Source organism: Silene latifolia, chromosome 7 (genome assembly GCF_048544455.1).
Source record: "Silene latifolia isolate original U9 population chromosome 7, ASM4854445v1, whole genome shotgun sequence".
NCBI classification, from domain to species: domain Eukaryota; kingdom Viridiplantae; phylum Streptophyta; class Magnoliopsida; order Caryophyllales; family Caryophyllaceae; genus Silene; species Silene latifolia.
In genome coordinates, this window is record NC_133532.1 from 11,009,091 (window position 1) to 11,024,133 (window position 15,043).

Sequence of the window (15,043 nt, forward strand, 5' to 3'; positions counted from 1 at the left end):
TATTACTACTACTACTATTATTATTACTATTATTGTTTATTATTATTTTTTTATATTTTTTTTATATTATTATTATTATTATTATTATTATTATTATTTTTTATTATTATTTTTTTTAATTATAAAAAGATGCGCGCAGCTTTCATTAAAAGAAAAATAAAAGTTTACATGAAATTGGTGGGAGCCGAGAGACAATCCGGGCTCCCACACTTTAGCAATAGCAAAGCTAAGTCTAGCAAAAATGTAAGCGCCACCCAAGCCCCCGCATCCCGAGATACCGAGAATTTCGGATCCGCTGAGCAAGGCAACAAAGATCCGAACCCACTCCCCAAGTAAAGAGAAAGAGAAAGGAAGGAAACCATAACCCGCTACAGCGCACAAATCCCCATACTTAGCACACTTTCGCTGAGCAAAGATCGGCCGACAACCCTGGTCCAGCACAAAATCCGTCATCCCGACCGAGTCAAAGGAGAAGAACTCAAATCAACGCACACATCACGCCCCCGTCCCAAGAATAAAGCAACAAATCCAGGGACGAAGAGAGCCACCATGTCCATCAACCAAACCGATATCAACCTCCTTTCCCGCAAGAATACTGCATCTATAACAGATATCGAAAAGAGTGTCCCTGACAAGATTATGCCGATGTTTAACGCCCACAAGACCAAAGACAAGAAACAGCGTGGTCCCCAAAAAACATCCTCAAAGAAAAAACCCGAGAGCAAGCGGACGGGCCTAGATATCGTGAATAATGTAATACCCAGACGATACCCCAGCACACTACGGTAAGTCCTCCCGTTCATAGTCTGACCCAACCCCGAGATAGGAACCTGAAGAGTCTATCACACCCGAAATACTCAAGAAGGGGGGGGGGGGGTGAATTGAGTAGTTAAAACTTATGCCCACTTTTTATTTTATATCAATGATTAATTACTTAAAGTTTATTGATTAAACTTTAACTAATTAACTAAGTGATTATAAACGTAATGAAATGAATGAAAAGAAAACTGCAAGAACACACGATATTTGAAGTGGTTCAGCTTCACACGTCGAAGCCTACGTCCACTATTCTCGATTAATAATTTTAGTACCTTTCTCCGGATTACAAAATTATCAACCCAACTCGTATAGCTAACTCTAGCTAAAACTCAATTTGAATATCACTAGATATTCGGTCTTGACTATCTTAAGTTACTAAGAAAGCACTTGATTGTTCTTCTAAGTGTTCACACAATTGAACGAGTAAGAAACAATATGAAGTACTATTATCTTATGACGTAACCTTAAGAAAAATAAGCAAATTAAAGAGCACGACTTTTCGCAAGATTTTCCAAACGCAAAACAATGAAAATAGCCAATTGAAAATTAAACTCAAATTTGTTTGGAAGGGATTTTTATATTTCGAAAAGCTTGACTAGAATAAAGAATGATCATATGTATTTATAGTAGAGGAGAGAACTAGGGTTTGTGCGAAACCCTAGGATGCCGTGAGATAGACGGTTTATCTCGCAAGAGATAAATCTCTATCTCTTTCCTAATTCAATCCAAGATATATTAGTTAAGGTAAATAAGATAAAAGTGAATCTTATTTTTCCATAACTATATCTTTAAGATTTTCAGATAAGTAAACAAATTAAATCATGTATATATTATGATAAGAAAATATCTTTTAAAAATACAAGCTAGATTTAATTAGATAGGTTACTTGTACTAGAGGGCTTTTAAAAATATAAGCTAGATTTCACATTACCAAAATTCAAAATACACAAACAGAAAAGGAATGGTTAATTACTACGACACCTTCGTTACTAATTCCAAATCAGTGCCAATCAGAAACTGATCTGTAAACCCAAATACGAGTCCATTAACATAAAACTCAGTCTAAAGCGAGACACAAGTAAATGAAGTGGCAATCAATGAACAAGTGTACTATCAGTATTAAACCCTAAGAATTTGCCAAAAACTCGCTTCCTAACAGAATTGCGGAAATAGACAACTAGGTGATTAAGCCTTACTCATAATCACAAGTAACACCCCACATTAATTGAAGAGATCCAGTGATAGACTTAAATGACTAGTGCTTCAAGGGATTAGAAGTACTACTCATATCAACAAAGTGCACTTTCTTTTATGGTCATCCATGCAAAAGAACTCCACAGTTAAGCGTGCTTGGCTGGGAGTAGTCTTAGGATGGGTGACCTCTTGGGAAGGTTCCCGGGATGCACATGAGTGAGGACAAAATGTGCTATAAAGGACCCATGTTGATCTGTGGGCCCATGTACACAGCCTGGTGAGCTATCATAAGTAACCGCTCCCGACCCGGTTTGGGCCGGGGTGTTACACTACTAACATAATTACTTTTATTATTTAGCCATACAATTTTAAGAGGTTATATATACTAGGAAGTATCACGCGCTTCGCACGGCCTGTTTGAAAATTTTATTATTATAATTGAAGAGAAATAATATAGTGCATATATGGCATTTAATATCTTTACTTATAAAGAAAAATAAATTAACTTTCTCGACTCTTATTTTCTTAGGTTTACCTTCAATTTTTTAAAATAAAATTCATACAATCTTAATTATAACTAATATCCCTCCATTATTCATAATATGTCTTTTTAGGTGATTAAAATTTTTACTCTTTATATGTTGTTTTACATTTCATATGGACTCTCTCTTATTGGAATTGTAAATTAAATATGAGTTCTTAATTACATCCAATGCAAACCTTTTTTTCATTGGTTTATAATAAAGAAATTCACTATGAGTTGTAAAATTCCAACCATTTTGCTAATTCCAAAGCTCTATTTAAATGCTTAATTAACGTCATTATCACACTTAATTCATTTTCTTAATAGTTGTGTTTTTTTTTCCTAAAACGACATAAAATGAATAATGGAGGGAGTAAGTGATAGTTCTATTCATGATAAACGTTATTATATAAATAATTTTGTGACTTATAAAATATCATATTAATTAAAATAAATGTATTCGAATAATGCAACAATCAACATTAATTTCTTAAGTTAGATCATTTCACGATACGTTATGTCCAAATCAATTAATATTGGTTCAAAACAACGTGAATATAATTTGATGCATTTCTCAATTTATAATGTATAATGTGTGATATTTATGTATCAAACATATAGGTCAAAGCTCAACTTATTCAAATGTTTTGGTTGTGTATGTCTTGCATATGTTATGTGTCAAACAACATATTTATAAGAAATTTAAACATTTTGTCTTTTAAAACAACCTGTAGATACCTCATTTCTACACCTCCCGCAAACCACCCGGTGATGATTGAGCTGCATGTTTGGTACACGAAACGATTTATGACAGTTCGTAAGTTTATCGTCAAGTGATAGCTCAAATACTTGTGTCTACCCCTTGGTTGTCATCTACGCGCCGATACGGTCGTTTTGACAGTAATTAGAGTTCATTTGGAGTCCGGGTCAAAAACCGCTTCATTTTTCTAATAAACCGTTTAAAATGCCTAGTCCAAATGTCCTAGAATATTCCGGATAGTTATTCCATAAATTTAATTTTATACCTTTTGGCAAAATATATCCCGAAAATCTTACTTTAAAGAATAAGGAAGTCGAGATCTACCGCAATTCCATAAAAGAAACGCGGAAATCTTTCTTTCGCATGAGGAAACCTCTAGGGAAAGGACGCAGCACCTGCTGCGCCTCTTCGAAGGATCGCAGCAGCTGCTGCGCCTCTTCCCCAGCTCTTTTCTGCGTGTTTTCAGATTTTTTCCGTGATTTCTTTCCAAAGTTTGAGTCATTCCATAACTCTCCATATTTTCTAGTATAAATAAAGACCTTCATTCCACATATTTTTCACGCGAGTGTTCGCCCTTCTCTTCTCCCTTTGCATTCTAAGACCGTGCTCTAAGCTTTTGACGTCTACGTGCTTGATCAATCGACCACGTAAGCTCAGATCATTCTGAGTACCAGTCACGTTGCATGACCGACCAATTTGACCACTATACATCAATCAATTTAATCTAAATCCTCTTACGAGGGCACTTTCTGCATACATTCGAGTCGAGCAATCACTAAAACGTTAACTTAGTTAATCTCGTTTCGTCAAACATGTAAGTCTGAGGGTGTAAATCCCATCTTTATTACTGTATTTTATTTTTGTATCAATTAATGTAAGATTTACGTCAAAAGTATGCTTAAAACCGATCTCTAAAACCCTTTTATCAAACTGATTTTACGTATTTACAGTGGGCAGACGTCGAGAAGAAACGCAGCAACTGCTGTGCCTCTTCGAAGAGTCGCAACATCTTCTGCGCCTCTTCCAGAGGCTGCCGCAGTTCCTGCTTTTCTTCTTCTTCCTCGGTCCTTTGTTAATCCGTTCCTTTTGTCTTAATTTCTTGTTTTCTTTATTTCAATTATACATAATAAATCTAGAGATTCTAATTATGGAGGTGGTAGTGGGGCGGGAGCAAGTTTTCCGGTTATGTAGTTAGCTTATTAGAGAAAACGTTATTGTCGGGTGATGTTAATTACTTAGACAAGCACCAAAACTCGTACTTGTGTATGAAACTTGATTTTATGTATAAAAGTTTGACGTGTTTGGCTTCCCTTGTGTTGTATGCTGGTGGTGGTGGTATTCTTTGCAGGTTTTTACGTATTTGGCTAGGTCAAAAGTGAATTTTATGCAAAAACACATGTAAAATTGGCGGCTGAAAATGTAAAATTGGCGACCGTTTTCAGTCGCCAACCTTTTGATATGAAATTGGATATGGCGATTGAAAACGGTCGCCAAATTGGCGACTGAAAACGATCGCCAATTCCTCAGTTAGAAAAATGACATGGCGACTAACTAGCGACTCAAAACAGTCGCCAATTTGGCGACTAAAGTGGAAAACCAGTCGCCAAATTGGCGACCGTTTTTAGTCGCCTGCTTAAAATAAACACAGTCGCCAATTTTGGCGACTATGACCCGTCGCCAAATGCGACTAGAACTTGCTACCAAGTGCGGGCGACTGTTCTCAGTCGCTAAATTTATAAGGGCGACTGAAATCAGTCGCCTTCTTTAGCCGCCCTTGTCGTGTTTTCTTGTAGTGTCTTTCCAATAGTTTACATCTAGTTATTGGGTTGTAATTTGAAGACTTGAAGAGATTCATATTCTTTATATCACTCCAAGTTTCCTCCTTTAATTAGTATTGGTATAATTCTCATTTTTATTTCATTTCCTTTGAATTGTTTACATATTTATGTTTGTTTAATTCCCTATTTGTTAAACATGTCTTTCTTTGTTTGTCTCCTGCTAAAATTTTCACCTTTTATGTTTATTGTTACAATTATGTGTGAGTAGTGACATACTAGCTAGGGTAAAGGGGGAGCTTGTGTAGGTTATTTATGGTTTGATTGTTGGTTTTGATACAAAGGGGAGTCTTTGAGTAAATGCTTTGTTTTTGTTCACACCAAGTGTTTGTTGAAAGGCTTGAATGCGAATTTAAGTTCCTTCATCTTTTATTGCATGCTTAGGTGAGAGCTTAGGCTTGTGTTAAGTTTGTGTGTGACAATAGCATGCTTAGAGAGGGTTGGAGCGAGAGTTTGACCCGACCTAGCCTAGAGGACCGTCTTACACCGAGGGGTGGAGACCTTCCTTAACCTTGCTCTTAGACTATCCTAGTTGTAACCATAAGTCAACCATACCCTACAGTGGCCTACACTAGTGAACCCAAACACCCTAGTCTCTTAATATCTTGAGTTTAATCTTGTCTTCTACTTGCTTGTTTTTGTTTTCCTTGTCTTAGTCGTAATTCATCTTTAGTTACCAACCAACTTGCCTTTGGCTTGAATTAAACTAGGATTAACTAAACCGTCTTAGAACCATTACTTATCGTCCCTTGGGTTCGATCCTCACATTTACAACGATAACTCGTTATACTTGCGGGGTTAAATATAAAATACATCATAGACCAAAGTGGATCTAAAACTACTTTTTATTTCATTGGTACTCCGTATACGATGATTAAATTTTAATACCACGAGATTATATTAAATTATTATACTATTACATTAAAGAAATTAATTATTAATATTAATTTATAATATCTTTTAAATACATAATGTTCTTTTGCTTCAAAATATGTTATGATTATTCTTAAAAAAAAACCGTATGTGGTTTAAAATTTTGTTAATTTAAACGAAACCTTAATTATTTACACAAAGATCATGGCAAATTAATTGCTTTTATATGGGAAAAAATGGAGGTAATAGGTACCTGCATTATCACGCAAAACAAGTTGTAAAATGGCATTAAACATATTAATCCAGTTTTACAATAGCAGTTGTGAAAAACATAATTTTACTGTAACAAAATTAGAAAATAAATAATTTTTACAATGGCATTAAGTGTGTGTTTCGCCTAGTTTTTTTAAAGTGTTTTTTTGGCACAAATACTACTATACAACCTGTTGTACAAGAGCATTGTACAACCATAATAAATATAACTCAGCTTACGTGTATTTGTTTCGAGTTTTTATAACTTTTGATTTATATTTATATTTTTTTTATGTCAAAATTAAAATCTAATTGAGCTTATATATACTATTCTTGAGTTTCATTATAACTTTTTAAAACCAATATTTTTATAATGGACCTCAAATTCTTTCAAATAAAGCTCGTAATGTATAAGTCTAAGCTCAAATAATTCATTATAAAGCTTAGATTCTTTTCTATACAACCCAATAAAAATAGAAGCATCAATTTGGTGCTTCTAGTTTTGGAAAACACTTCTTGAAAATTAAGCTTATGAAACAAAAACTCATTTTTAATAATTTAGGTCAAACATGTTCTAAAAGCTTTTAACTCGATGATAAGGTGATAAGGTCATTTATCGACATGCAAGACGTTGTTCGACTGATAACCACATACATTGAGAATGCTTTGATCTTATATTTACTCCGTTTAACATACCACGTTAAAGGTTATGGTGAGACCATACAAGTCAATGTAATTATATTCAAACTAAAAATAAATGTCATATATACAAGACTCAAGTTGGTGACCCCAAATCATTTCTCAATTCTCGATTGAAAATTGCATTTAGAAACTAGTTTTGACTAGTGTCCCAAACCATTTGATTGGGAATCTCTTGGTGTGTGCGAATCTTGTATTCAGAGCAAGATTAATTCATAACTTCTTTCTAGAAAAGGATTATGAATAGAGCAAGATATTCGCCCTATTTACACTTTGAAGTGTATGGTCGAATACAATTTCAATCAGAAAATGTTATTACTTCTTCATCTCTTTTACCAACGAACTAGGTAGATACTTGGTATCCACTTAATGAGGTAAGACGAGAAATTCTTTGAATAAGTTCAATGAATGTTTAAAAGTATCAAAACCTAGAGATTATAAAACCAAAGTATTAGTACTTTGATAAAATAAGGAACAATAAAGTGAAGACTTTTATTCGCACCAAAAGAAATGTGATATGGTATCACAAGTTCATTTTCATTACGATATGATTAAATTTTTACTATATAGTTGGAGGAAGTTTCTGTTATAAAAATTTGTCTCGCATTTAAATTTCCACTAAATCAAAACATAATTAAAGCAATCATCTACATTTCATATGAGATATGGTTAGGTATGATACCTAAATTGTAGCTTATTTAGATAGTGAACATGTTGTCTCTCTTCCTACATGATCACGATAACAAAGGGTTTGTGGCTCGTGATGCTGTCTATTAAAGAAAAGAGGATTACTTCTTATAGACAGAGTGAGAGAAAATGTTCAAGAGCCACAAACTGAGTATAAGACGTGGGAAGATGTTCCTTCTTGGTCAAAATCAGTAAATATTTCTTCGAAATCTAAGTAGACAGGAATCATGTTATTTTTGAAAATAACAAATCTGTAACTTATTAAGATGCTTTATCTAGTTTCAACTCCGCAAAAGTCCGAAGCAAGCATAAACATGGAAAATGTTTATTTAGCTTGGTTGGTTGGTGGCAAAGGGTTTTGCACGCAACAACAACGCTTCATTGTATTTGGATATGATTTGATATAGTTGGATTTTAAAATCATCTTGCATGAGTTTTGTAAATCGCGACTATCCTAAGGTAGAATACAAACTTAAGAAGAAATCTTAAGTAGAAGTTAAGGAGTTGAATTGTATGTTTTGATCATGTGATAAACATGTCTCGAATTGTCGATTAGTTCTGTTTATACATGGAGTTTAGTGGAAGTAATGTGGTGTTAATAGTCTTATATGTAAGGTACATATTGATCATTGTGAATGATGAAAGACTTAGGAGAGGAATAATACATCTCTAAGGTATCCAGACCTATAAAGATAGTTCTAAGAGGATATTAGCGTTAAATGAATATGCTTATATTGATAAGAGTCTAGACATGTTCAAAGGTATTGAACATGTAGAAATTGAATGCACTTGCTTCCGCTGTAGGATTAATCCATTAAGCTAAGATGTATCGTCATTCTTATAATTCGTATACTTAGAGTATGATGAAAGGTTATAAATCGAATATATGTGAAAGTCACTATATAGCCATATAATCTATTCATTAGTACTCAAGAAGCACTAATGATTTGTCTTCCATGTCTCATATGTAGATAACATATCATTCATTGAGAATGATGGGCCAATACTCTCTTCCGTGAAGAAGTGATTGGGAGAATAGGAAGAGATGCAAGACATATTAAGAATCCGAATCTATAGTGATAGATAAGAGAGGATAAGTGTGTAGAAATAATTAATGGATTTGTATGCAAGGAGTTACACAAATACCATATTCTAAACACATAAGGATGGTTATAGAACCGTCTTGGCTATATTATTTAAGGAGGATATCTGCTAGAAACATCCTAGGCAGTTGAACAAATGAGATATACACAACGGAAATTAAGTACACTTGCAGTAATGAGATATGCAAGAAGGAAGGGATGATATAAGAATTTGGTTTTATGAATTGGAGGAACTATGGTAGTTCGTTCCAATAACCGAAGGTCCTATCCCTACTCACTGTGAGATCAGTGGGAGCTATTCAAGGCTCGAAAGCCTATGTCTAGATTGGATTTAGACACGTACTCAAAAGTTTTATACTCCCTCCCAGTCACTATATTGTTCCCATTTGATATGGGCACAATACTTAAGGAAAAGTATTAAAATAAGAGTAAAAGAGTTGTGTGGGGTTGTGATAGGAGAGATGGATGAATTATTAGTAGTTAAATAAAGAATTGTGGGGCCAAAACATAAAGGAAAGTAATAAAATAGGAGTAAAAAAGTTGTGTGGGGTTTGGTGATAGGAGAGATGAATGAATAAAATAAGAGTAAAAGTTTCTAAAAATAGAAAGGGGAACATTAGTTGAATAATCCGTTTCGGGAAAGAGGGAACATTATAGTGACTGGGAGGGAGTAATAAAGATTATACATAACAAAGGGAAAAAGTACATAGTAAGGTTAGGGAAAGTGCAATGTGTTGCTAAGACTTACTAACCAAAGCCTTCTCATAGGCTTAGCATGATAAGTCATGCCATTTCAATTGAGTTGAGATGTATGGATGTTTACAATATTACTATGGATTATAGATTATGTAGTAATTGATATAGTATCAATTTTAAATATGTGATAATACATTCATCGTTTGAGTTTTATTCAAAACTCTTTTCTTAAAATACTTTGTTTTCCAAATAGGTTGTCGAGACAATATTGAACCCTATTTAGGTGAACTTGATTAACATAGTATTGGCCCCTAGTCACTTATATGAGGTGACATCTCCAAGTGACTAGATTGTGATGCGATTGATGGCAAGTTCAAGTGCCATAGGGTCAGAATTGATGACTAGTTGATCACATAGGCAGACTGTAAGGGACACTCTGTCGGGCAGTCACCGTTTATAGAGTTCTGGTAATTCATATAGCCTGGTCGTGGAGAGAGCTACTATAGTATTCTTTTGAGTCAATTCTTTGACTAAAGATTATTCGCCCAAGTTGGTACAGTTTCTGAGTGACTTTGAGTTATGCTCTACGACTTTCGTTAATGGGGTCAAATGGGCATCTCTTGGGTCATGATGAGCTGTAGCTAAACGAAGGGAATAGTGCGATAGGAATTTTCCACCCCTTGTAAGGGTTATTTGAAGTCTCAAGGCCACTCGAGGAGTAGTGAACTGGAAATACGTGGCCACGCTCGGAAGGTATCTACGGTATATAATTCCGGTCAGACAGTTACTCTCCAGATCGAGGAAACCACTCTTGATATGATCACTTGCAAGAACGACCTGCAAGACACCTTGCATTGATTGGGAGATTGTAATAGGACAAGAGAATTGGTGACGCACACTTGTCTTGGACAGGTGGGAGATTGTTAGAGTATGTGTCATCAACAATAGTGCGATCACATTAATGAATCTCATAATAAGAATACGTAAAGGGATGATTCATTTATGTAATCAACTGATCAACATTAATCGGTAATGATTGGCTGACTAGAGTTTGACATTACTGTCGTTTAACGGTAGTGGTCAGTTGATCCCTTAAGGTCACTCCTAAAGGACGATTCCCTCAATTGTAAAGTTAATTGATTGTATGACGATACAAATTGATTAAATCCTTAAATTGAACAAATTGATATATAAGAGAAAATATTATATCTTATTGTAATTTGATTAAATAAGATTCAATTTAGTAATTAATATGTTATATTACTAAAATTGATTAATGTTTATGAAACATTTGAGATAAGAGAAATCAGTTAGCTATAATTACAAAATATTGTAGATTATATTAACTAGACTTAATGTGACCCATTTTATATACATGTAATTTTGAATTACTTGTTAAATTGTTATTTGTAATTTATTTAATATATAATGATATTTAATTAGTTAAATAATGCATTATTATACCTAATGACATGTTACATGTCACATGTCACACTAATTACAAATGACAAATTACAAAGATAAAATGGAGGTCCATTTTATGTGCAAAAAACCGGTTTTGTAAGTAGTAAGTGGGCTTTGATGGTTTTGTTTTTTAAATAATAAAAATAGACATCATGATGACCATCTTACACACCTATTCACTAGCTGTTTTGAGAATACAAAAAGCAAATGCATGGCCCTATTTCAAGTGCAAAAACCGGTCACCCCACATATAGATGAGCATGTTCTCATTTTTATAATGTGTGGTCATTTTGATGCTTATCTCTATTCTTTTCTCCAAATTCTCTAAAAACACATAAAACATAAAATGGTTTTATGATAAATTTGTTCAAACAATCTAATATTGATATACTTACTAGTGTAGTAAATAAAAATAATATTAGATTAAATTTAAGGTAAACTACATCTATTATCTAGTTAGTAATATTTGTGGGATTTTGGGATAGTCTTGGAGCAATTGAAAGGAGGTTCTCATACTATTGAGATAAAGGGGATCATCCATTTATTTTGAGCTCAAGAACAAGTATAGAAAGGTGTTCTTACTTGTGCCCAATAAATCGATGTAATCAATGTAAGGAACTTTTTCTTTACTTATTTATTTACATATTGTTATGCATGCATAAGATCACCATATTTAATTTATGAGTAATTAGATTTAAAATTAAAGAAGTTTAATTTGAGGGTTAATGAATCCTTTCAATAAGTCCAATGATTATTTCTACACACTTATCCTCTCTAATCTATCACTATAGATTCGGATACTAAAGATGTCTTACACCTCTTCCTAGTCTCCCAATCACTTCTTCACGGAAGAGAGTATTGGCCCGTCATTTTCAATGAATGATATGTTATCTACATATGAGACATGGAAGACAAATCATTAGTGCTTTTTGAGTACTAACGAATAGACTATATGGCTATATAGTGACTTTCACATAAATTCGATTTATAACCTTTCGTCATACTCTAAGTATACGAATTTTAAGAATGGTGATGCATCTTAGCTTAATGAATTAATCTCGCAGCGGAAGCAAGTGGATTTAATTGCTACATGTTCAATGCCTTTGAACTTGTCTAGACTCTTATCATTATAAGAATATTCATTTAACGCTAATATCCTCTTAGAACTATCTTTATAGGTCTGGATGCCTTAGAGATGTAATATTCCTCTCCTAAGTCTTTCATTATTCACAATAATCAATATGTCCCTTACATATAAGACTATTAACACCACATTACTCCCACTAAACTCCATGTATAAACAGAACTACTCGACAATTCGAGACACGTTTATCACATGATCAAAACATACAATTCAACTCCTTAACTTCTACTTAAGATTTCTTCTTAAGTTTGTATTCTACCTTAGGATAGTCGCGATTTACAAAACTCATGCAAGATGATTTTAAAATCCAACTATATCAAATCTCATCCAAATACAATGAAGCGTTGTTGTTGCATGCAAAACCCTTTGCCACCAACCAACCAAGCTAAATAAACATATTCATGTTTATGCTTGCATCGGACTTTTTCGGAGTTGAAACTAGATAAAGCATCTTAATAAGTTATAGGTTTGTTATTTTCAAAATAACATGATTCCTGTCTACTTAGATTTCGAAAATATTTACTGATTTTTGACCAAGAAGGAACATCTTCCCACGTCTTATTCTCATTTGTTGGCTCTTGAATATTTTCTCCCACTCTGTCTATAAGAAATAATCCTCTTTTCTTTGATAGACAGCATCACGAGCCACAAACCCTTTGTTCTCGTGATCATTTAGGAAGAGAGAGCACATGTTTATTATCGAAACAATTTACAATTCAGGCACCATGCCTAATCATATCTCATATGAAATGTAGATGATTGCTTTAATTATCTTTTATTTTAGTGGAATAAATAAATACTAGACAAATTGTGATAGAAACTACTTCCAACTTTATAGTAAAGATTTAATCATATCGTATAGGATTCTTTGTCACTTTCTAATATTATGAAGGTGAACTTGTGATACCATATCACACTCCTATTGGTGCATATAAAAGTCTTCACTTTATTGTTCCCTATATTAACAAAGTTCTAATACTTTGGTCATAATCTCTAGGTTTTGATACTTTTAAACATTCATTGAACTTATTCAAAGAATTTCTCTTCTTACCTCATTAAGTGGATACCAAGTATCTACCTAGTTCGTTGGTAGAAAAGATAAAGATGTAACCTTTTCTGATTGAAATTTTATTCGACCATACAGTGTAAATAGGGCGAATATCTTGCTCTATTCATAATCCTTTTTCTAGAAAGAAGTCATGAATTAATCTTGATTTTAATACAAGATTTGCACACACCAAGAGATTCCCAATCAAGTGGTTTGGGATACTAGTCAAAACTAGTTTCTAAATGCAATTTGCAATCAAGAATTGAGAAATGATTGGGGTCACCAACTTAAGACATTTATTTTTAGTTTGAATATAACTACCTTGATTTGTATGGTCTCACCATAAACTTAATCGTGGTATAATAGGGCACAACGCTTGTTTTAATTGCATAATAGAGAAACCCTTTGCGTTTCGTACGAAAACTTGAATTATATTCTTATTTAGACTTAGTGTACATCATAACAATTATTGAGGTACAATTGTAAATACAAAACTAAAATGAGTACACTATAACACTTATATGTCCATGGATAAAATGGTAACTACCCTAGTTCCATTCATGTAAATTTCTAAATTTATTCTTGCTAGTCGTCATACGATTATTTAATGTTAGGATTCCAAGGATTTACAAAACCCTCGGATTGTGTTATGAACACATCCTACTCTAAATACCCATTTAGAAAGGTGGTTTTGACATCCTTTTGCCATATTTTATAATCATGAAATGTGGCAATTTTTAACATGATTCACAGATTAGTATCAAATACTAATGACGTGATAATTCGCAAGAATGCAATGTCAATGTCATTGATATTCATGAAGGAATATGTTGGAGTCGCACAACCAACTTCCTTGATCTTTACTTATTTGGGGTTTTGTATCTAATTTAGTGTCTAACACTTTCTCTTTCGAGCCTAGTTCTATCCTTAACAATTAGGATAGATACTTAATTCTTATTATTCCCACTCACTTCAAGAATTTCTACTTGATGAAGACTTATCTTCATATAAATTCCTAGTTAATCCTTCATAAGGATGAACTTTATTGTGGTATTTGGTCAATCAAAATTTCTAACAAATTAATTTACCAATTTTACATTGTCATGTTCTTAACAACTTAAGTGCTTGATGACAAGTGTTTAGTTTGAGCAATAAGACTTTTGAACCATTGATGCATAGAAGAATTATCAAAACATATTTTGACTAATCTTTACCTCCATTCATATTTCTTTACAAGAAATTATGCATAGATATGTTAGGAATTTTAAGATGCTAATCTTATATTTGCATAGGACGATTCCTTATCGAGTTCTATGGAATAGAACGATTCCTATGGAGCTAGTCCACAACCTATGATACGGTTCATTTGAGGATTTAGAAAGAGATTCTATTTTTCGTTAGTAATAGTGGTTTAATGGAGACTCGTGTTACAATTGAATTGATATCGTATATTAATAGAAGAAATGATAAAGAACAATATAAAACAACAAAATAGTGGGAAAAGAAACATTCATCGTTAATCTATGAAAACATTTTAACATGTTTTAGCATTTATATAATGACCTCCACCCAATTATATAAACGATTCCGAGATCCAAATCCATATTAACTTGGGCACGGGAAACCGATATATCCCTCACTAATATGACTCTGTGGGTTAACTCTTTAACCGATTCTACAATTAGAACTCTCGGTCGATGAAATTACGTTAAGTTCATCTCTAGCCTCGGAACATAAGACTAGTCTTCATGTCCCGTTGAGACCAACCAAATTTCGCGTGTAATAACGTTTTATTACCCCACTTACCCGATGAAAAATGAAAGTACCCCTGGAAACAGAATCTACCCCAAATGTCAAAGGGATTCATGGGTCCTAATATTTGGAAAGGCTAATCTCAATTTTAAATATGTGAAAGGTCTTGTCGATTTATTATCTATCACCTTTTA